This window comes from Chiloscyllium punctatum, chromosome 30 (assembly GCF_047496795.1).
Source record: "Chiloscyllium punctatum isolate Juve2018m chromosome 30, sChiPun1.3, whole genome shotgun sequence".
In the NCBI taxonomy this organism is placed as follows: domain Eukaryota; kingdom Metazoa; phylum Chordata; class Chondrichthyes; order Orectolobiformes; family Hemiscylliidae; genus Chiloscyllium; species Chiloscyllium punctatum.
Window position 1 is genome coordinate 61656425 of NC_092768.1, and position 24842 is coordinate 61681266.

The 24842-nt window shown below is 45.2% G+C and overlaps 1 long non-coding RNA gene across 1 annotated transcript; it reads right to left on the minus strand.

Moving 5' to 3' along the window:
- Nucleotides 1-3990: 3990 nt before the first annotated feature.
- On the minus strand, nt 3991-23281 carry LOC140455528 (uncharacterized). The gene is made up of 2 exons (XR_011952911.1): nt 23232-23281; nt 3991-4754 (listed from the first exon to the last, which is right to left on the minus strand). It is a non-coding gene; the product is annotated as an uncharacterized lncRNA (long non-coding RNA).
- Between the last annotated feature and the right edge of the window lie 1561 nt (nt 23282-24842).

Genomic DNA, 24842 nt, shown 5'->3' on the forward strand with positions numbered 1-24842 from the left:
ACAGACTGTCTTTATATCCTTGTCTCACCCCACCTTGCTCACAACCTGTTACATTTCTGATGGTTCCCAGACCTCTGTAACTTTCATTGCACCCCCTGGGTGAATGGTGTGAGTTTTGAATTCTCTTCCTCCTGAGATAATCAGAATTTTTTCCGGTTGCAGTGTCCCCCAGATTTTATTTTGAAAAACAGAGCATTTGTGTCAGAGTCAAGTATTTGTGAGCCTTCATCCAAAATTCCTAGCATTTGGATGTAATTTGTCACCCTCCCACAGATGTGTAACGTTACTGGATTGGGCATGCTAACATGGTCGCAGTGTGCAATTTAGGTGGGTTGGGCTAGCCATGGTTAATGTGTGGTTATTGTGGTAGCGTGGGTAAGCAGGTCATTGCAGACTCGATGGGATGAATAGAGTCTTTCTGCACCCACGGGATTCTGTGATTCTAACTAGTTGTGTTTGTTGTCATGTTTTCCTCATGCCAGGTTCATTCAACTCAGATACATATGCTTCCTTTATGATTCTGTGGGTGCTCACTCACTCATTTCCTTCAGTTTTACATCAATTTCACACTGTATGAGAGGGTGGGAATGGATTTGTAAATATAAATACTCCAACCAAAACCCCTCACAGGTCAGGAACTGTTTCTGCTACTTTCATCACTCACAAGGAAGAGGAAAATAAAGGTTCTGTCACGGATCTTACAGGACCATAGCGGTTATACTCACCAGGAAAGGCTGACCAGCTCAAAGCGCTTTTCTCAAGGAAAGAGGAGGCTCAGAGACAAGCTGTTACAAGTAGAAAGCTTTGTGTCTGTGTTTTCAGAGATTTGTGGTTGAAATCATTGGTTTGGAAGCGTGTCTCATTGCCCCAGATCATCAAAGGTGCTGTCTAAATGTGCATATTTCTTTCTATCTGTCTGAGTTAACAATCAGATGGACAGGTCAATGTCTGAGTGTCTTACCAAATCCCTGATTGAATCTGTCTCCGCTCACAAACTCAGGTGCCTCACCACTCACTGGGTCATGGAGAACCTCTGCTGTTACAATGAGAACTGTCTTTGCTGTCACCGCTCCTCGTACTTCCGCCTAATCCCCACTTCCCTTCATTATATCCCAGCTGCCTCTCGTCCACCCACATGGACACGTTGAAGAGCATGACAGGAGACTGGATTGAAACCGAGAGTTCAATAACCCGAATGAAATAGGAAGAAGGAAATAAACGGTGATTGTGGATCCCAGGGGATACAGACTCCAGGATTAGTCCTTGTGGGCATTCCTGCAGTAATACGAGACAGCATTCCATGATGAGAGTTAAACCCGGGTGGCAGGAGAGGGAGTCACTGAACATTAGCAAGTTAATTTCAAACACAGGAGGTTTGTTCAGTCAGTAACAATGTGTTCGACATGGAGGTGAAGTGAGCAGTGAGGGGAAATGTTACCACAAGCTGACAATAAAACTTTCATTGGAACAGGAGGAGGCCATTCAGCCCCTTGACTTTGCTCTGCCATTCATGATGATCATAGCTGATGTGTGACCTAACGGACAATTTTCAAAACCCTCTAATTTCATCAATAAACTCCTCTGTAACAGACAAGATGAGTATTGGAAAACTAAACATCTGCAAATGCTGGGAAATCAGAAAAAAAAACACAGAAATCGCTGGAAAAATTCAGCAGATCTGGCAGCATCTGTGGAGAGTGAACCTTTCAGGACCAGTGACCGGTCAGGTGACCAGCTGCAGCTGACCATTCTGCCTGTTCTGGAACACTCACTGGAACAGGTTCTGGTGTGAGATTGTCAATAATAACTGAGAGAAACAGGAGGACGGGCTCAATCAGAATAAGGAATTCACTTAACCCTTCCAGTGGAACACTCACCGACACAGTCACACTGCGGAGAGGCCCTTCACCTGCACCACGTATGGGAAGGGATTTACTCGATCTTACAATCTGCTGAGGCACCAGAGATGGCACAGTTGGTTTAGACCCTTCACCTGCTCCATCTGTGAGAAAGATTAGATTAGATTAGATTAGATTAGATTACTTACAGTGTGGAAACAGGCCCTTCGGCCCAACAAGTCCACACCGCCCCGCCGAAGCGTAACCCACCCATACCCCTACATCTACATCTACATCTACCCCTTACCTAACACTACGGGCAATTTAGCATGGCCAATTCACCTGGCCTGCACATCTTTGGAGTGTGGGAGGAAACCGGAGCACCCGGAGGAAACCCACGCAGACACGGGGAGAACGTGCAAACTCCACACAGTCAGTCGCCTGAGGCGGGAATTGAACCCGGGGCTCTGGCGCTGTGAGGCAGCAGTGCTAACAATTAAAACCTCTCACCTGAGGAGACATTGGTGCATTCCCACCGGGGAGAGGCCATTCACCTGCTCAGTGTGTGGGAAAGCATTCACTCAGTCCTCTGATCTGCTTAAACACCAGCGAGCTCACTCTGGGGAAAGGTCATTTACTTGTTCCCAATGTGGGGGGAGATACACTCAAATGCAGCACCTGTGGAGTCCCCAGTGAGCCCACACAGGGGGAGAGGCCATTCCGATGGTCAGTGTGGGAGAAGGGATTCAGTGATTCATCCCATCCCCCGAGACCCCAGTGGGTCCACTCTGGGTAGGAGCTGTTCACCCCTCTGTGTGACAAGGGATTTGCTGCATCTTCAACACTATTGAGAGCCCAGTGAGTGCTCACAGGGAAGTGGTCATCCCCCCTGCTCCATGTGGACTGCAGGACTCTGATTCTGATGTTACTGTCCATCAGAGTCAGGAGTGGACCTTGTATATGATGACACTGCTGGAGTATTGATGTTGTTGTTAACCACATTAACTGGGCCTGACGTGACTGAACTTACGTTGCCACTTTCTAAACCTCAGGATGTCTCTCTGGGCAGTAAGTCTCCACAAACAGCAATGTGACAATGAGCAGGGATCATCAGTTTTGATTTAAATTGTGACTGTAGCACGGCTGCTTCACAGCATCAGGTACAAGGTTGGAGTCCAGCCTTCTCCAACGGCCTGTGTGGAGTTCCCACATTCTCCCCATGATAGTGTGAGTCTCCTCCAGGTGCTCTGGTTTCCTCCCATAGTCCAAAGATATGCAGGTTAGGTGGATCAGTCATGCTAAAATGTCCACAGGATCCAGGATTGTGCAGACTAGGTGGATCAGCCATGGGAAATGCAGGGTTACAGTGTTAGAGTGCTCTGGGCGTGATGTTCTTCGGATGGTCGGTGGCGTTTGATGGGCCAATGCTCTCCTTCCACACTGTAGGGATTTTATTCACTGACTGAGGATAAATGCAACAGAGCAGGGTGCCTTAGAGAAGGAGCATGTGGTGTGCATCAATGCTGTCCATGCCTTTAGATAGAGGTGGACACCGTAGGGGATACGGTACTTTATCTCCACCGCTGCCCCCTCCCCACAACTCTACTTTGATTTAGTCCCTTCTCACTCTGTCACTTGTAATGGTTTGCGTGGCCCGTAATGAGCTTTGTTTGGAGATATTCTATTAGTCACACGAATGGTTTACTGCTGGTGATGATATGAGTAGATTAGAGTGGTGCTGGAAAAGCACAGCAGGTTAAGCAGGATCCGAGGAGCTGGAAAATGAATGTTTTGGCAAAAGCCCTTTTCCAGCACCCCTCTAATCTAGGCTCTGGTTTCCAGCATCTGCAGTCCTCACTTTCGCACTGCTGGTGATTATATGTTAACCAAAAGCAAAATGGCATAATGATGATTTTGATGGTGGGAAGTTTGCTGCGATAATATTTCTGGGTCAGAGAAATGGGGAAAAAGAACACTTCACAGCTCACAGAACGAAAACTGAAAAGCAGTTAAATCAAACCAAAGGTTCAGACAAGGAGGGAATATTTCCCTGGAGTTTGAGTAGCTGGAAAGTGCTGGTGTCTGGGAATAGACAGGATTTTGTTTTACAGGAGGTTGAAAGTTTTAAAACTGTTATATTCAGACAGTTCAATTTATTTTCTTTAATTTTATTTGCTGTGCCAAAAGCTTTTACAACATTTTAAACCAAAATTTACAAACCTCATGTTAAAGATAAATGTTAAATAAAATCCATCAAACCATCCCTCACTGAAAACTGATGTGGAAGTGCAATCTCCTGGAGAATCCCTGCCCCCTTCTTCCTACCCGGGCTCCATGACTATATACATACCTGGGAGATAGCAGCAGGAGGAGACCATTCAGCCTTTCAATCCTGCTCCACCATTCAATGGGAAACAGCTGACCATCCAGCTCAGTCTCCTGTTCCTGCTCTGTTCCAATCCCCATTCATGACTTTACCTTGAAGAACTATATCTAAGTCCTCCTTTGGCTTCACTGCCTTTTGTTCCAGTGGCGTTGCTGTGTGGGTGTAGGCGGGGGTAATGTGATGGTGCTGCCTCCTGGAGGATACACTCAGCCTCCCTCATCATCCTTCAGTAACATCAACTGGGTTTCAGCAACTAGAGATCGAAACCGTTTCCAGGATATGGGCATCACTGGCTCAGCCAGCATTTATTCCCCATCTCTCGTTACCCTCGAGAAGATGGTAGGGAGCTGCTGTCTTGTACCATTCACAGTCCATTTGGCACAGATAGACCAACAATGCTGGGAGGGAGAGTGTTGCAGGATTTTGGCCCAGTGATTCTTCATCTTTGGTTCATCAAATGTTGTGTAACTTAATCACGATCTGCACGTGATTTTGAGATTTCAGTCTGCAAATCTTCACCATCTCGCACCCTGTATAAAAGGAATATGTACAGATTAGAAATTCAGAACAGACAATTCTAGTTTCTCTGGAATATCTTTTTCCCCTTTCTTCTCCCAAAGCTGTAACCCTCCAGCCCTCTTACTCTCTCCCATCATTCTGACTCTGCTACCCCCTAATGTACACCCTCTACATTCTCATGGTGTTACTGATAAACAGATCCATGTCACCACTTCCCGTCCCTGGTTAGACTCTGCACCCTTTCTGGGTTCACTTCTTTTCCCTTCAGTTGCTGCAAGTCAATAATGTAACAGCAGACTGAAACAAAAGGAAACAGAAAGGGAGGTGGCAGATCCTGGACAGAAGAGGAACCTTCAGTCTGGGAGAATGGGTCAGATTCTTCCTTGTTTCCCATTGGTCAATTCCCAGTGTTATGACAAGTTGCGAATGGAACTTGCTCCCATCTAGGCGTAGTGACACTTTGATCCCCCCAAAACTGATCAATACTAATAGCAGATGCGTCCCTTCTCCAGCCAATCACAGTGTGAAATGCTTTCCGCTAGTTACTCCAAAGAACATGCTCCAAAACCCGCCCACATTCTGTGCATGTACAGTGCTGGGTTTCCTCACACACGTGTGGTCCCTGCCTCAGGGCTTGTGGGAGTTGTAGTCCCCATGAAGCCTCTGGAGACCTGTCCCTGGAAAGTGAGAGAAAGTGTGGGCTGGAGGGTGTTGTGTATAGGATATCTATTCAGACACACAGGACATGTGGGCTGTCACTGGGATTTACTGAGACATCCGCTTAGACACCTCGATTTCTGATGTAAGGAATATACATTCAGCCAATTGTGGGGTGGGGAGGTTAATAATGGGCAGCAGATTTTCAGCAGAGGTGGCTCAGTGGCTAACACTGCTGCCTCACAGCGTCAGGGACCCGGGTTTGATTCTAGCGTTAGGCAACTGTGTGGAGTTTACACATTCTCCCCACGTCTCTATGGTTTTGTTCGGTGCTCCAGTTTCCTCCCACAGTCCAAAGACGTGCAGGTTAGGTGGATTGGTCATGCCAAACTGCTCACAGGGTCCATGCATGTGCTGGTTAGGCAATTAGCCACGGGAAATGCAGGATTACAGGGAATGGGTGGGTCTGAGTGGGATGATCATCATAGGGTTGGTGTGGAATCGATGGATGAATATCCTGTTTCTGCACTATAGGGACTCTATTCTATTCTCATGAAGAAGAATGTACCAATCTCAATGTGTTGTGAATCTGTGGAATTTCCTATTCAAAATGCGGTGGATGCCAAGACAATGAGCCAATTTAATGAAGAGATACAGATTTTTAATTTGCAATGAGTTGAAGCGTGAGAGAGAGCAGGCAGGAAAATCCAGCTGAGACCGATGTGAGCTCAATCATCACCGAATTAAATGGTGGAGCTGGTTCGAAGGGCTGCATTGCCTCTCCTGTGCCCAGGGCTTATCTTCATACGGTAATAACCAGAAAGATGAATCCAAAACTCACCATCTTCACCAAAGGAGATTTTCAGAAACAGCAGGATAGTCAGGTGGATTAGCGTTCCAAACTTAGGTAGTGAGGAAGCGTGTAGGAGATAATGATTTTGCAATTTTAAACTGAGGGGAGACAGTGATTTATGGTTTTAGACTGTGTAGTACATTCACAGCGTCCAGAATACTCTGTTGTGAATATCTATCCTGTACTTTATTACAAAGCCAAGGTCACTGACAATGAAACCAAAACACCCAGGAAACATTGCCTCCCCTCGTAATCTGATAAAAGACTTGTCATTAATCTGGTTGAATTTAGAACACAGATGGAAAGCGGGAAGATTAAATCCAATCCCAAGATCCTGTGCTTAAACAAAGGAGACTACAATATGATGAGGCAGGAGTTGGCGAATGCAGAATGGAAGCAAAGACTTTACTGTGGGACAGTTGACAGACAGTGAAGGAATATCAAAGTAATTTTTCAAATTTCTCAGCAAAAGTATATATCAGTGAAAAGGAAGGACTGTAGGAAAAGGAGTAATCTGCCATGTCTAAGGAAATAAGGGAGACTGTCAAATTGAAGTAGAAGGCATACAAACTGTCAAAGACCAAGGATAAATTCGGAGATTGGAAAAACTTCAAAGATCGACAGAAAGCATGATGAAATTGGGGATAAAAAGTGATGAGTAGCTATCCCCAGGGCCAGAATAGCAGTTTACCCTGCTAGAGGGAAACTTATTGTGTAGGGAACATATGGCCTCTGTAATTGTTGAAGCATTTAACAGTTACCATAGAGATAATCCTGATCAAGTTAAAAATCACAGCACACTCCAAAAGCTTGTACTTCCAAATAATCCTGTTGGACTATAACCTGGTGATGTGTGGTTTTTTAACTTTGTCCACCCCACCACCGGCTCCTCCACATCAGAATCCTGATAGATACCCCACTGAAACTGAAGTGCTTGTCAGATACTTGAGGGAGCCACAGGGGTGTGGGGAAGGGGTGTGTGTTTTAGCCACAAAGTGCTGAACTGAACTAGACTTTCTAACTGCCGTTGCCATGGAGATAATACTGAGAGACAGTCTCTATGCAAGGTCCCAAACCACAAAGGTTTAAGAATGGGAGTGGCACATCCGACAGGCGGGGAGTTACCTGATGCTACCTGGAGGTGTTTTGGATGTACACTATCCAGGTACCTGCCGTGTCTCATCAATAAAGACTCAAAGAAGACCTCTCGGAGTTCTGTGCCCAGTTATTCCTATCCAGCAGAGTTCAGGAATATGAGCACACAGCAGTCAGTCTTCACAGTGGAGGATACGAAGAACATGCCAGTAATTGATAAGGAGACTGAAGAAGGTGAGGACCTCGATAATAACCGTTATCATGAAAGAGTTAGAGCTGGGCAAGTTAATGGAGCTAAAGGTAAACAAGTCTCCTTGCCCCGATGGAATACATCCCAGGATACCAACAGAGTTCGGGGGAGAAATAGCAAATGCACTTAGAGTTATAGAATCCTACAGCAGAGACAGGCCCTTTGGCCCAAACTGGCCCATGCCGATCAGAATGTCCATCCACGCTAACCCCATATCCCTGCACTTGGCCCATCTGCCTCTGAAACTTTCCTATCCATGTATTTGTCCAAATGTCTTTTACTTGTTGTTAATATACCCACCTCAACCACTTCCACTGGCAGCTCATTCCATATACATACCACCTTTGTGTAGAACACTTGCCCCTCAGTTTCCCATGTATTCTTTCTCCTCTAACTTAAACCGGATGCCCTCCAATCCTTGAGTCCCTGCGAAAAAGACCGAGGCATTCACCTTACCCATGCCTCTCATGGTCTTATACACTACTATAAAATATTCCCCCACAGTTACCTATGCTCTAAACAAAAAAGTCCTCGCTTGTCCAACCTCTCCCTGTAACTCAGACCCCGGAGACCTGGCATCATCCTTGTAAATTTCTTCTTCACCTTTCCAGTTGAATAACTTAAACTGACACTGCATTCATCACATTTCCCGTGTTTCCCTACGGCGCTGGAACCGATGTGACAACACCAATGGATTACAATCAATGATCAATAATTCACTCCATTACAACAATCCCATTTTCATAGCTTTTTCCATGATGCAGGAATCCTTTGGTCTTTCTGGTTCATGGCTAATTGTCCTCATACAAAACCAATCTGTGGCTTGACTGTTCCAGGGAAATGTGCCATGATTGTTTTGACTTTCAAAAACCAAGTCCCCACGCTAACATGGACTTCACTGTCTCAGTACTTTTTTCGTCACACGGACATTTGAATATTAGCCCATGAACAGAATGCAAACCTTTCCTTCCAGATGAAAAGGCCAATGATATTCAGATCGGCACGGATCAAGTAACATGAAGTTCAATTTGAATTTCTCAACTGCAAATCCCCCCTTTCAATACTCTATAACAGAGAAAACAGAAAGTGCTGGAGATCCTCAGCAGGTCTGGCAGCATCTGAAATGGTGACAGATGCAGGAAACATTGCAGCCTTGAAGAAGTGTTCAGATGATCACACCAGGCATGTGTGCTTGATGACCATTATGGATAAGATGGGGGCAGGGAACCCTTTCTGGAAGGGCCTTGGTGAGACCACACCTGGAATACTGTATACACCTTTGTTCCCCTTTTCCAAGGAAGGCTGTCCTGGTTATTGAGAGAGTGTAAAGAAGGATCACCAGATGAGTCCTGGGATGTGAAGATAGTTAAGGACTGCAGATTCTGGAAGTCAGAGTCTGTACAATGTGGACCTGGGGAGGTGCAGCAGGTCAGGCAGCATCAGAGAAGCAGGAAGGTTGATGTTTTGGGTCGGGACCCTTTGTCAGTCTTGATAAATAGCCCTGACCCAAAACGTCAACTTTCCAGCCCCGTCGTATTCATGCTGGTCATCAAGCACCTATTTATGCTAGTCCCACGTTCTGGCACTCAGTGTGTAACCGATATTGTAGTGCCTGGTGTGATCATCTAAACACTTCTTCAAGGCTGCAATGTTTCCTGCATCTGTCACCATTTCCAGTGCTGCCCGACCTGCCGAGGATCTCCAGCGCTTTTTGTTTGTATTGCAGATTTCCACCATTTTGCTGAAGCACAGAGTCATAGACATGTAAACAGCTCCATATTTTGTTGACTCACATTCCTGGGATGTCAGGACTGATGGCTGAAGAGGGACTCAATCTTCGTTTAATCCTCCTTTCCTTTGGCTTTCTGAGCCGCTAACTACATCACTAATATTCTACCTCCCATTCCCTGTCCTGAATCTGACCCATCTAAGCCTACACTTTCGTTCCCATCCCCCTGCCAGACTAGTCACAAACTCACCAACAGAACTGGCAAAAGCCCCCACCAGATTTGTCTCAGCTCTGCCCGGGGTAACCGATCAGGCTGGTATAGGTCCCACCCTGAAACAGTCCCAGTGCCTGAAGAATCAAAACCCTTCTGTGGTACACCATTACCCCAGCCACACATCCAGCTGATCTACCTTCTCATTCCTGCTTTCATTAGCACATGGCACTGGGAGTAAGTCTGACATTATTACATTTCAGGAGCTACATTTTAATGTATCTCTGCTCTCCCTATGTCCAGCTTTCAGGCCCTCATCCCTCTGTTTAGCGATGTCGTTGGTATCTGTGTGTTGCACCACCACGGCCTGTTTACCCTCCAGCTCCAGAATGTCCTGCAGCCACTCCATGATATCATGGATCTTGGCACCAGGGAGATTACACACCATCCTGGATTCATGTCTGTGGGCACAGCAGTGCCTGGCTGTACCCCTGATTATTGAATCCCCTGTCACTATAGCCCTGCCACTCTCATTCCTCTTGTTCTGATCAGCAGAGCTCTCTGTGGTGTCATGAACCTGGCTGTTGCTGATTTCCCGAGAAGCCACCCCACCCATTCCCGCCCTTACAGAATCCCAAGTGGTATACAGTATCTGTATGAGAAGGGGATAACAACGGGGGACTCCTGTACTCACTTCCTGAGCCTTTTACTAGATCTGATGGTCACCCATTCCCTTTCTGCCTGTGTAACCCTCACCTGCAGTGTGACTAACTCACTAAACGTGCTGTCCATAACATTCTCAGTATTGCAGATGCTCCACAGTGAGTCCACTCCCAGCTCCAGCTCTGAAAAGCAGTTTCCCAGTAGCTGCAGATGGGAACCCTTGCTGCACAAATAGCCGTCAGGGACAATGGAAGCGGCCCTTATTTCCCACATTGTGCAAGAGGAGCACACCACGGGTCTGAGGGCTCCTGTCACAACGTCTCGCTACATTCATCTAGTTACTTCCATTAAGAGAATTTAAATGAGTGAGCAACCTTCCTACACTTCAAACATGTCCATTATAATAACAAAAAATAACTTTACTTAAGCTGATATGTCATACTTTAAACACTTAAATACTCCACAGGTATCACTGACAAATTGGCTGTTCCCACTGGGACTGTGAATTTCTAAAAGGCCTGAATTAAAACGGAGTTTCAGCTTCACCTTCTCCCTGTCTCACCTCACTATTTACACCCAACTCCAAAACACTCTCATGGAGCCAAGCAGCACTCACAGTGTAGCCCGGGCATTTTCATTGTCTGCTCACACCTACACTTCCCTCAGCCTCCTGTACTGTTCCAATACAACACAATGGGAGCTCAGGGACAGCAAATCATCTTTCAATTCAGCCCTTTGTAACCCCAGAGTCAAAATGGACTTCAGCAGTTTCTGAATGAAAAGACAGTTGTCAGAATCTGGAACATTCCACCTGAAATGGTGCTGGAATTTGAGTCCACAAGGAATTTCAATGAGAAATTTGCAGAGAATTGGAAGTAGGGAGTTTACAGTTTAACATTATAAAGTGGATGATTGAGACTAAATCTGACAGTTCCTGCAAAAAGACGAGGTGTAATTTGGATAAATCTGTGCTCTCTCTCAGGTCAATACCTGCTTCCACAGCTGCAGGGCCAAGAATTGATCACATACCCCAAGGGGGATCCAACCATGAACTTGAACATCTTTCTGCTTTTGGCTAGACAAAAATATTGAAGATATGTTCCCACAGACAGAACAGACAAACCTTTCTCGTTCCACAGTTAAATCCCAATGATATTCAGATCCTGATGACTCCGCTGACTGTAGAAACATGTTTTTTGAGATCCCAGTCTCAATTATTCTCAATTAATATTCTATAAAATGAATTTACAAAACAAAGCTCACAGTCAGTGCAAGATGAACAGTGAAGGTAAACACTTCTCTTGGTATGTGTTGGATGTGTAAATGCTCCTCTTCAAATCACCCCGCCTCCACCCAGGAAGAGGACAAGTACATGCTCCTTACTGTACTTTGCCCCAAATAAAGATGGTGGCCATAACCCAGGACCTCTCACTGCCTGAGGCCCAAGCCATCTTCCCCTTTGCTGCAAATGTGGGACCAAGAGTTTCTAATTCAGACTAACTACCTGCACAGAGTGTAACTAAAACCACCCAGTCTACACTGATACATTTCATCCGGTTTCTGCTGCCACTCTCCCCTTTCCGCCTCCTGCACACACCATGGGTTATCGCGGGTCCAGTGACCCTTCCTCAGAACAGATGACAGCTGGGAAAATTAGAATCCCTTCAGGAAACAGGCCTTTTGGCCCAACAATTCCACACCCACCCTCCGAAGTTTATCCCACCCAGACCCATTCTCCTATTCTATTACTCTCCATTTCCCCCGAACTAATGCACATCCCTGAACACTACAGGAACCTTAGCTGGGCCAATTCACCGAACCTACAGATCTTTGGGCTACAGGAGATAGGGGTTAAAGAGTAAATAATAGGTGGGGACAGAGCCCAAAGAGAGACAGGAACATTTGGAAAGATAAGGGAGTGGGAAGTTGGAAAGTTTTTAATGGAGGAGACAGGAACCTTCTAGCATTTCAGTGGCAGTGGTGGAAATGGTAGCTACATTGTGCCTGCAAAAAATACCTTGAGCTTCCAGTTGCCTGCTCTTTAACACACAAGACTGTTCCCTGTCCAACATCTCTGTCTCATGCTTACTGCAGTGTTCCAGTGAAGCTTGATGCAAGCTGGAAGAACACTTCAGAACATACCCAAATGGCTTCCTATTTCAAGGGTTGCAATCTCCCCTCACATGCTGTTAACAATGCCTTCCAGTGTATCTCCTCCACTTCCCACACCACTGCCCTTGAACTCCACCCCGTCAAATTCAACTAAGATGGAACCCCACCATCCTCACCTTCCACCATCAGATCCAAACACCTGAGATATATTTCCCTCCCCACCCCTTTCATACCTTCTGTGACTTCCACTTTAGATCCACACTCCCCACCAACCCACTCTTCACTCCAGGCACCTTTGCTTGCCACTGCAAGAGATGGAAAATCTTTGCCCAAACCCTCCCTTTAACTCCATCCAAGGCACCACTGGATCCTCCCACATCCAGCAGACATTTCCCTGCCCACCCAAACATCTCACCTAGTGTGTCCCTTGCTCTCGGGACGCCAAATTGTGGAATATTTCAGGGAACATATCTGGGACACATGCACCAACCAACCCCACCGCCCTGTTGCCAACCATTTCGGCTACCCCCCACTCCCTCCGCCACCATGCTGCCAAGGACATGCAAGTCCTCCATCCCCAAATCCGAGCCACCCAACATCTGGAGGAAGAACACCTCATCTTTGCCCCCTACCCCACATACCAGGCCTTGTTATTACGTAGCCTACCATTACACATTACCTATGGTTAGCCACTAACAGTCCCCATAAACAGCTATTCACCTCCCCCCCCCCCCCCCCCCCCGCCGCCCCATCCGATCGTTATTCACTCCTTTGTCCAACTGCTCCTATCTCTCTCTTCGGACTCTATCCCCACCTATCATTTACTCCTTAACCCCTACCTTCTGCATAAAAACAGACTTTTTTTCTCAGTAACGTCAGTTCCTGAGGAAGCGTCACTGGATCGAAAATGTGGACTGATTTCTTTTCACAGATGCTGCCAGATCTGCTGAGCATTTCCAGTACCTTCTGGTTGTTGTGTGTGATTTACAGCATCCGCAGTTCTTTTGGTTCTAATTTACCCGGAGTATCTAATTCAGGTCCAGCAGACTGAAACAGTGTTTATCAACCTTCCCAGTCCATACTACCTCCATCTTTCTCCCAGTATCTGCTGTCTCTCCCACTCCTTCACATTCAGTCCCCCCCTCACAGAGACACTGCGCCTGCTGGACCCACCCCTCATTCACTCCCATTGGCTGGAGGATCATGCCAACTCTCCTATTGGTCTGAAGCTGTGTCAATCAGCTAGGCCCCATTGTGACCTGAGTGGTGGGATCCTCCCAGGTGCATCAGAGGCTGAGGGGTGAGCTCATAGAGATTTATAAAACCATGAGGGGCCTGGGTAGGATAAATAGACAAGGTCATTTCCCTGGGGTCGGGGAGTACAGAGTGAGAGGGCATAGGTTTAAGGTGAGAGGGGAAGAATTTAAAATGGATCTGAGGGGCAATTCTTTTCCCACTGAGGTTGGTGCGTGTATGGAATCTTCTGTCAGGAAGTGGAGGATGTTGGTACAATTAAACCATTTGGCATCTGGATGGGTATATGAATAGGAAAGGTGTAGAGTGATATGTGCCAAGTGTTGGCAAATGGGACTAGATTAGGTTGGGATATCTGGTCAGCATGGACCAGTTTAACCAAAGGGTTTATTTTCATGCTGTACATCTCTACATCTCTGCCCTGTGATGAGCTTCATCATTCACACTGAATGGGTCAGTATCACAGAGCACAGGGACTGGAGGGTATTCAGCCCATTGGGGCTGTACTCTCTCTCTCTCTGGAGATGGTGCCAGTCAGTCCCAACTCACCTCCCGTTTGGACATAGCCCTCCAAATCCTTCCTTAAAAATGTTAAATTTCAAATTTGTTTTGACAATAACTACTGAATCTGCATCCAGCTGTCGGTCAAACTGTTCCAGATGCTCAGAACTTATTGAGTAAAATAATCTTCACATTTTTCTTTGCATTATTTGCCAGTTACCTGAAAATAGTTATTAAAAATTGTGACGTTAAAAATTTCTCACTCTGTCTCTCTGTAAATGAAATATCCTGGAAACAAATCAACTCCTGTTCGAAATCACTGCTTAACCTTCTCACCTCCAAGGAGAATTGTCTGACCTTCTGCTAACTCTCCATAAAAGAGAAACCTATCTTAATTTTAATTTATTAGTGCCATAGAGATGTACAGCACAGAAACAGACCCGTCAGTCCAACTTGTCCATGCCGACCAGATATCCTAAATTAATCTCGTCCCATATGCCAGCCCTTGGCCCATAGCCTTCGAAACCTTTCCCAATCACATATCCAATGAGATGCATTTTAAATGTTGTAACTGTACCAGCCTCCACACTTTCTCTGGCAACTCATTCCATACACATACTACGTTCAGCTTGAAACTTTGCCCCTAATATCCCTTTTCAATCTTTTCCCTCACGCCTGTGCTTTCTAGTTTTGGACTCACCTAAACAGGAATAAGACCCTGGCTGTTTACCCTATCCATGCCCCTCAGGATTTTATCAACCTCTATGGTCACCTCTCAGCATCCGATTCTCCAGTGAAAACAGCCTCAGTCTATTCAGCCTCTCTCTATAGCTCAATCCCTCAACCCTGGCAACATCTTTGCATCTTTTCTGAATCCTTTCAAGTTTCACAATATCATTCCAATAGCAGGGAGACCAGGACTGAAAGCAGAATTCCAGAAGTGGCTGAATGAATGTCCTGTACAGCCGCAAAATGATGTCACAACTCCTGTACTCAATACACAGACCAATAAAGGCAAGTACACCAAATACTTTCTTAACTACCCTGCCTATCTATGATTCCACTTTCAAGGAACTATGAACCTGCACTCCAAGATCTCTTTGTTCAGCAACACTCCCCAGGACCTTCCCATTAAGTGTAGAAGTCCTGCCCTGATTTGCTTTTCCAAAATGCAGAACCTCACATTTATCTAAATTAAACTGCATCTGCCACTCCTCAGCGCATTTGATCGGAGTCTCATTGTACTTTCAGGTAACTTTGCTATCCATTGCACCTCCAATTTTGGTGTCTATTGTAAACCTAATAACCATAGCTCCTATATTCACATAGAAATCATTTATATAAATGGCAAAAAGCAGTGGACACAGCACCCAACCTGACAGCATATTGCTCATCACAGGCTTCCAGTCCAAAAAGCATCCTGCACTCTGACACTGACTGCTCAGCAAGGTTAGAGCTCATGGCATACAGGGAGATCTAACCATTTGGATACAGAACTGGCTCAAAGACAGAAGACAGAGGGTGGTGATGGACGGTTGCTTTTCAGACTGGAGGCCGGTGACTAGTGGAGTGTTACAAGGATCACTGCTGGATCCACTTCCTTTCGTCATTTATGTCAATGACTTGGATGTGAACATAGGAGGTATAGTTAGTGAGATGACACCAAAACTGGAGGTGCAGTAGACAGTGAAAAAGATTACCTCAGAGTACAATGGGATCTTGATCAGATGGGTAAATGGCTGAGGAGTGGTATTTTGGGAAAGCAAATCTTAGCAGGACATATACACTTAATGGTAAGGTCCAGAGGAGTGTTACTGAACAAAGAGTCCTTGGAGTGTGGATAGATAGGATAGTGAAGAGAGCATTTGGTATGCTTGCCTTTATTGGACAATGTATTGAGTACAGGAGTTATGAGATCATGCTGCAGCTGTACAGGACATTGGTTAGGCCACTTTTGGAACGTTGCGTACAAATCTGGTCACCCTCCTATTGGAAGGATGTTGTGAAACTTGAAAGGGTTCAGAAAAGATTTACAAGAACGTTGCCAGGGTTGGAGGATTTGAGCTAGGCTGGGGGTTGAATAGACTGGGGCAGTTTTCCCTGCAGAGTCGGAGGCTGAGAGGTGATCTTATCTATGTATATAAAAACATGAGGTGCATGGATAGGATAAATAGACAAGGGCTTTTCCTCGTGGGGGATCCCAGCACAAGAGGGCATAGGTTTATGGTAGATGGGGAAAGTCTTTAAAGAGACTTGAGAGGCAACGTTTTCACACAGAGGGTGGTACGTGTATGGAATGAGCTGTCAGAGGAAGTGGTGGAGGCCATTATGATTGCAACATTTAAAAGGCATCTTCATGTGTATATGAATAGGAAGGATATGGGCCGGGTGCTGACAGGTAGGACTAGATTACATTGGGATATCTGATCAGCATGTACTGGTTGGACCGACGGGTCTCTGTTTCTGTGCTGTCCATCTATGACTGACCTTCCAGCCAATTCCGTATCCAAACAGCTAGTTCCGCCAGAGTTCTATGGTACTGAATCTGCTAACCAGTGTGTTATGTGAAACCTTGTGTCTTTCTCAAGTCCAAGTTACTGATTTCAATGCACAAAGCCATGCTGACTCTCCCGAATCATTTCTTGCTTTTCCAATGACATGTAAATCCTGTCCCTGAGAATCCCTTCCAACAACTTCTCTGCCACTGACTTCAGGCTCACCGCTCTATAGTTCCCTGGCTTTTCCTTACCACCTTTCTCAAATAATGGCACCCATCTTCCAGCACCTCACCTGTGGCGATCGATGATACAAATATCGCAGCGAGAGGCCCAGCAAAAGCTTCCCTAATTACCCACAAAGTTCTGGGATACACCTGATCAGATTCAGGGATTTATCCACCTTTATGCATTTTAAGACATCCAGTACCCCCTCCTCTGTAATATATACACTTGCCAAGTTATTATTATTTATTTCTCCAACATCTCTAACTTCCATATCCCCTTTCAGTAAAAACTGACATGAAATACTTACAGAATCTCTCCCACCTCCTGCTGTTCCATAGACAGTCTTGTTGATCATTGAGGGTCGCTATTCTCTGCCTAGTTATTCTTTTGTCTTTAGTGTATTGTAGAATCTCTTTGGATTCTCCTTAAACCTATTTCCCAAAGCTATCTCATGTCCCCTTTTTTGCCACCTGGTTTCCCACGAGTATACTCCTACTGCCCTTACAGTCCCCGAGGGATTCACACAAACACAGTGATCTGTACCTGCCATATCCTCCCTTCATTTTCTTGACCAGAGCCTCAATTTTGCAGGTCATGCAGCATTCTCGACACCTCCCAGCCTTGGCCTTAACGGGAACATACTATCTGCATACTCTCATTGTCACAGGCCTATGGGGGCAATGGCAGATGAGGACAGAGAAACAATCATTATCAGTAAAGAGGTCGGGTTGGGAAAGCGAACAACTCATCCTTATCTCTATAATTCCTCTCTAGCCTCAGAACTATCACTATCTCTGCATCAAAGACATCTCAATCTCTGCAACATCCTCCAATTTCTAATCTCCTCCCGTCTCAACACCCTCCCTATCTTTAATCTTGTCCACCCTCACAAATCTCTGTGATATGCCTTTCTTTAATTCCAACCTTCAGTATAACCCATTTTTATTTCAGATTCCTGCACCCAGAGCTCCACAATGTCCCGCTTAATCTCTGTCACATTTTCCTCCAAAAAACCTTAATCAATCACGTATCATCTATTCTAATATCACCTTCTCTGACCTGGTTTCTATTGTGGCTGGTCATATTCCTATATTACTCGTTTGTGGTCTACATGAAAGAAAACGGTGTTGTGGTCCATCGGGTTTATGCTGTAAAGAAATCTCCCAGCTAACTATTTTAATCCCATTTTCCAGCACTGAGCCCATAGACCTGTCAGCCTTGGCCTTGCAAGTGTGTTCCTAAATAGATTTTAAATGCCATCGGGATTTTGGTCTCTCGCTCTCTTCCAGACAGTGAGGTTTAGTGCAACTGTTGCTCTATTCTATCATCCACAGGGTTCAGAGCAGCTGGGTCTGTGCGAACCACAGATCGCCCACACATCGTGAAGGATGGCAGGGTCCCTGAGAGGGGGCACAGGAGATTTACCAGGATGGTTCAAGGAATGGGGGATTTTAGTTGCAGAATTTGTGGGGCTTTTTTAACATTAATTGTTCACGTGACATGTGTGTTGCTAATACACATCAAGAATAACCATCCACAATTAATGGACTCTCCTTTTCAACCTCTCCCCTTGCCTGTGCTGTGGTAATATTCAGGTTAACCACTACCAGACATCTCTCTCTCATTAGAGAGCAGTCCTATGGTCAGGTAGGACAATGCTGACTTGATCTTTTACACAGTGATGCCACTGTGGCTCGAGGGAATGCTGAAGGTGGTGGATGGGAAACTACTCAGGTACAGTGCTTTACCCTGGAGGATGTTCACTTTCTTTAATATTGTTGGGGGAGGGGGGGGGGGGCACTGATGCAGGCAAGTGGAGAATGTTCCAACACAACCCTTTTGTGTACCTTATCGAGAGCAAACAGACATTGGGGAATCAGCGGTTTGGAAAAACTGAGATTGTTCTCCTTGTAGCAAAGGAAATTTGGGGAGCTGTGACAAAGCGGTTTACAAAAGTTACACGTTGCAATAATAAACCTTAGACCAATCAGCTCATTATACAAGGGTTACAGAACACATGTTGAAGATTTGGGAAGATCTATTGAAAGGATGGTTGGATTCAAAGGAGAACTTTTATTCAGCAAATGGTATTGATCTGGAACACAATACTCTCACACAATATGAATATCCATGTCCTGATGAATGGAGTAATTCTGTCAGAGTTTGGCGTTACAATGACTGAGATTACCATCTGAATATCTGCCTGTAATACAAGTTTATAAAATCCGTCACTGTCAGTTCAAGTTTGAAACTCATACAATCCCCTCCTCCTGGCCCAGGAGGACTGTACACATTACCCCTGGTGGAGGTCAGCAGGCACTTCAAGGGCAAATCTATGTGGGTTTCTATGAGTTTCCACATTGGGACTTCATGTGACTGAACATGAGACAGAATGTCCCAAGATTCAGTGAGATACGGAGAGCAGGATTTGCTTCCTTTTCTTTCCTTCCGTGCTGCCGCTGTGCCTCCTCAATAAGACATGGGGTGTGAAAGGCTCATGCAGCTTAAGGGCAAGATGTCTCCATTCTGACCAAGGGGCAGCAAGCTCTTCCCAGTCTGGAAACAGAGTATCCCTGAAAGATAGCAACTGCGCATGCTTCCCACTGCCCAATGCTCACAGGACATGTTTCGAATAATGAGGGGGGAATCTCCTAGAAAAGGCATAACAGGAAAGTTCCAAAAGGTTATAAACAGTTTACAGAGAGATATTCACAGGAAACCTGGGCAACAAGTTGGTAAATAGAGTATAACTTGGGATAAACTGTAGAAAGCTGCACCACAAAAGGGACTGGGGGAAAATGAGCAGGAAACACAAAGCTAGCACACAGTTACAACATGGAATCAGGAAGGGGAATGGAATGCTGTCCCTTATTTCAAAGAGTTTGCAATATAAGAGTTTGGAATATATACCTTAGGGCAACTAAACAAATGGCGAGTGAGACCACATCTGGAGTAAGCTGAACAGATTTGGTCACTTTAGTTCATGAAATAGAGCAGTTTATTGGAGGCATTTCAGAGAAGATCCATTGGGATGATCCCTGTTTTGAAGGGATTATGCTGTAAGCAAAGGCTGAACAAGTTGGGAATATACTCACTGGACTTTGGAAGAATGAGAGATGATCTCTTTGAAACATACAGGATTCTGTCGAGGTTTGACAGGGTAAATATGGAGAGGATGTGTCCCATTACGGTGAGTCTTGAACCAGATTCTGGGTCAGTCATGGAATCAAGGGTTCTGTTTCAGATTTATCAAGTTAAAGGCAACACCGACACAGGTTAGGGTTTCAGTAGCAATGGAGCTGGGGTGAGAAGGAGATAAGCAATGTTTTAGAGATTGGAATTCCTGGTGTTTGTGATTGTGTAGATGTCTGATCAGAAGGTCATCTTGGGGTCAGATATGAGAGCAATATTGTGAAGAATGTAGTTCTGCCTCAGACACTTCCCAGTGAGAGGGAGGGACACAGCAGGAAGGGAAATGAATTTGGAATAGCAACTGAAGGCAATGGGTTTAACAATTACAGTGTTTCATTGGAGTGAATTGCAGCTAATCGAAGCGTGGTAAGCAGTTTGATAACTGAGTAATAGTGGAGTAATGGAGAGGGATGATGGGGAGGGAGAGCTGGACATTGTCAGTGTACATGTGAAACCTAACACGGTGCTTTTGGGCGATGTTACCTCCTGGCAGTATGTAGGTGAGAAACAGGACAAGCCAAGGATAGACCCTGGAGGGACACCAAATACAAGGAATTCAGAAAGGAAACGGAGAGTGGAGATGGAGCAGGATTTTCCAACGATGGTGAGGTCAAATGTTAGGTTTCAGCCGAATGGGAGAGAAGGATATAACCAAAAAAGACAGACAGACAGATCATGGAACAATATCTGTGAATTGGCAATGGTGGGGGGAGGGGTGGTGGGGGAAGGACGGACACAAGCAGGAGGATGAGACAGAGATTTGGAATGTCCATGATTTAGCTACACTCGGGTAAATGGTCAAGATGACCTCGAATAAGGCTTGACAAGGGACTCGAGGAAATGCAAGTTTAGGACTAAAATGAGGAGCACCTTTATGAGGCAGTGTGGCTCGGTGGGCTAGTGGAGAGGGAGGAAAGAAGCAGAGGCAGCTGATCGGATTGTCTCAATGTTATGGAGAGTGAAACTCCATGTGCTCCTCACTCTTGTTGTTGGAGGGGAGGATGGAGGAGACAGGATTATGGACATTCTTTTTATTTCCAAAACAATAAACAAAACCTGTGATAGTGATTCTAAAAATAAGTGAACAAACCTGTCGTATTTATCATTTATCAAGAATATTAAAATATACAACTGAACTTCAGGTTTGAATCCCAAATTGGTAGAGGGTGGCTCTGAATTCAAGAAAAAAAATAACTGGAATGAAGAATCTACTGTTTGCCATGGAACCATTGGGGATGTTTTTCTGCCATTGACAATGTCCTTGAGGGAAAGAAACCTGACAGTGGCCCATCAAATCACTCATTGTATTAATCACTGCACAGTCTCAACAAAGGAATGAAACTGGATGGACCACTTTACATCTCCAATGTACTGGAAAATACAACAACACAATCAGCCCTCTTGACCCTGCAACTTCCGCCTTACTGTGGACCGACAACAGCAGCAGAACTGTACTCCAGCCCAATCTGAAATCTCATGGCCTGATATCCCCCACTTAACCATTAACATCAAGCCAGGGGAATCAACCCTGGTTCAATGGTGAATGCAGGAGGGCATGCCAGGAGCAGTACCAGGCATACCTGGTGCAGCTACCAAACCTGCATGCCAAACACCACAAGCAACACCAAATAGAACTAAGTGAGCCATAGCCAATAGATTAGATCGGAGTTCTGCAGTTCTGCCACACCTAGTCAAGAATAGTGATGGACAATTAAACAACTCACTGGAGGAAGCATCACAGATATCCCCACCCTTACCGATGGAGGGGTCTCACACATTCATGCAACAGATAAGAGGACAGCATTAGCAGCGATTTTCAGCCAGCAGTGCCAAGTGGATGAGCGTTCTCCATTGGTCCCTGACATCACAGATATGAATCGACTTGGTTGAAAACTCATTTCCAATCAGATCAAGAAATGGATAGGCAGTGTAAAGGTATGGGCCTTGCCAATATTCTGGCAATAATACTGATGGCTGTGCTTCAGAACCTGCTGCCCACCAAGGCAAGTACTGCTCCAGCACTGGCACCTACCGACTTTGTGGAACATTGCTCAAGGATGTTCCAACACAAAAACACAGGGCAGATCCAACTCGGGCAATTGCCCTCCATCAGTCCACACTCGCTCAACAGTGAAGTGATGGAAGGTGTCATCAACAGTGCTGTCACGCAGCTGCTCAGCAATAACCTGCTCTGCGATGCCCAGTTTGGGTTCTGCCAGGGCCACTCAGTTCCTGAGCTTGTTACAGACTTGATTCACATGTTGCAGAATTTGACTGTCAGAAATTGAAGGAAAATGCACTCGCTTATTGGAAAAAAGAATTCTTGACTGTCAAAGATATTGTGGAAAAAATAACCTGATAATCGAACATCATACGGTCAGGAGCCGGGCAGCAGTGGACAATTCATTTACATTCCTGAAGAAGGGATTATGCCCGAAACGTTGATCCTCCTGCTCCTCAGATGCGGCCTGGCCTGCTGTGTTTTTCCAGCTCTACATTTTTCAATTCATTTACAAAACAGCTGTGAAAGTAATAGTAAAATACTATACAGAGCAAAAATATACCCATGAGAGACTGAGGAAGCTAGATACTGAACAAGTGGACATCAGAGAACCCAGAGGTGAACCAGAGCAGAGTTCACTTTTATGATCCCACAGTCAAAGATGTCTAGCACAGAAACAGACTTCTTCGGTCCAACCTATACCAACCAGATATCCTAACCTAATCTCCCTAAATTAAATCCTTTTTGCCACTCCTCCGCCCATTGGCCCATCTGATCAATATCCCACTGTACTCTGAAATAACCTTCTTCATTGTCCACAATACCTCCAATTTTGGTGTCACCTGCAAACTTACTAACTATACGGCCTCTATTCACATCCAAATCATTTAAATGAATGACGAAACAAATCCAGAAAAAAGATCCATTTCTCTGGGTTTGAATGTGCTCTGTGTAAATCCTGCCCTATGACTCTTTTTACCAGGGAAGGCTGTACAGACATCCCTCTGAACTTTGCCCCCTACAAAGATGGCGGCCGCGCACGTGTCCAGTGACTCATTGCCCCGAATAAAGATGGCGGCGCTCACTCGGGCCGATTACTCAACGAGGCATATTCCCATTTGCTGCAAAAACGGAACTGTGAGTTTCGAATTTGTATTTTCCGATGTGTACCAAATGATTGTAAAACCTCTCAGCCCATACCAACACCATTTCCCTCCCGCTTCCTGCTGTTTATTTCTTTCCTTACCGACAGAACTCCTCACACACACATTCCAAACATCGGCGCCCACCGCGAGGATGATCACGTGGTATAGTCTAGTCCCGCCCTCATTCACTGATTGGTCGGAGGACCAACTGCCCAGACAGGTCCTCCAGCTCCGCCCCTGCCTTTCTATTGGTCCGTCGCTGACATCAATCACTTCTTTGGTCCAACCTGTCTATGATAACCAGCTATCCTAACCTAATCTCTCTAAATTAAACCCTATCTGCCTGTCCTCAGCCCATTGGCCCATCTGATCAATATCCCATTGTATTCTGAGATAACCTTCTTCATTGTCCACAATACCAACTGTTGGCTGGAGCATGCGCACTGCTTCGTGGCTTTTGTTGCCATTTCTCAGTTACAAGAGTGAGGGACAAAGTTAAAAATCACACAATCACCTGATGAAGGACCGGCAAAGTAGGGCTTCCAAATAAACCTGTTGGACTATAACCTGGTGTTCTGTGAATTTTAATTTTGTCCATCCTAATCCAACACCAGCATCTCCAAGTCACGAGTGATGGAGGCATGCATAATACAAGAACAAAAGATCTAGGAAAAGGAGAAGGCCGTCCTGCCCTTCGAGCCTGCTCTACCATTCAATAAGATCATGGCTGATCATTTTGTGGACGCAGAACCATTTACCCACGTTCTTACCGTATTCCTTAATTAATTATTTCTCTTTTTAAAAAACTAACTTAGCTTTAAAAACATTTTCTGAACTAGCATCAACTATTTCGCTGGGCAATGCACTCCATAGAGGTCAAGAAGTTCCTTCTCAATTCAGTCCTAAATTTGCTGCCTCTACTCTTGTGGTGATGCCCTCTTGTCCTAGCTTCACCTGCCAGTGGAAACATTCTCTCTATTTCTATTTTATCCATTCCATTCATTATTTTATATCTTTCCATTCTTCTGAATTCCAATGAATATAATCCCAATCTACTCAGTCTCTGTTAAACCAAACTCCTCACCTCCGGAGTCAACATAGTTAACCTCCTCTGCACCCCCTCTAGTGCCAGTACATCCTTGAGCAAGAAAGGAGATAAAAACTACATGCAGTACTCCAGGTGTGGGCTCACCAGCACCCACTATAGCCCACCTCTGCTTTTAAACACAATCCCTTCAGCAATGAAGGACAATATTCCATTTACCTTCTGAATTGATTGTTGTACCTGGTGACCAACCCTCATACAGAAGGATGTTCAGGTGCCTCTGCATAGCAAATAATGCATTTTTTAAAAATTCAAATAGTAAACTTTTTACTAATATTACTCCAACCAAACAGTATGACTTTACATTTATGAACATTCTATTCCAAATGCCAGCCCATTGCCCACTCACTCAATGTATCTCTGTTCCTCTGCAAAGTTTCACAGTCCTCCGCACACTTTGTTCTGCTACTCATCTTAGTCTCATATGCAAACTTTGACACCCTACATGTGGTCGCCAACTCCAAATCATCTGTATCAATTCTAAATAATTGCAGTCCCAACACTGATCCTAGAGGCACGCTACTAGTTACTGATTGCCAGCCAGAATAAGGCTTATTTATCCCCACTCTTTGCTTCCTGTTAATCAACCAATCTTCTATCCATGCTA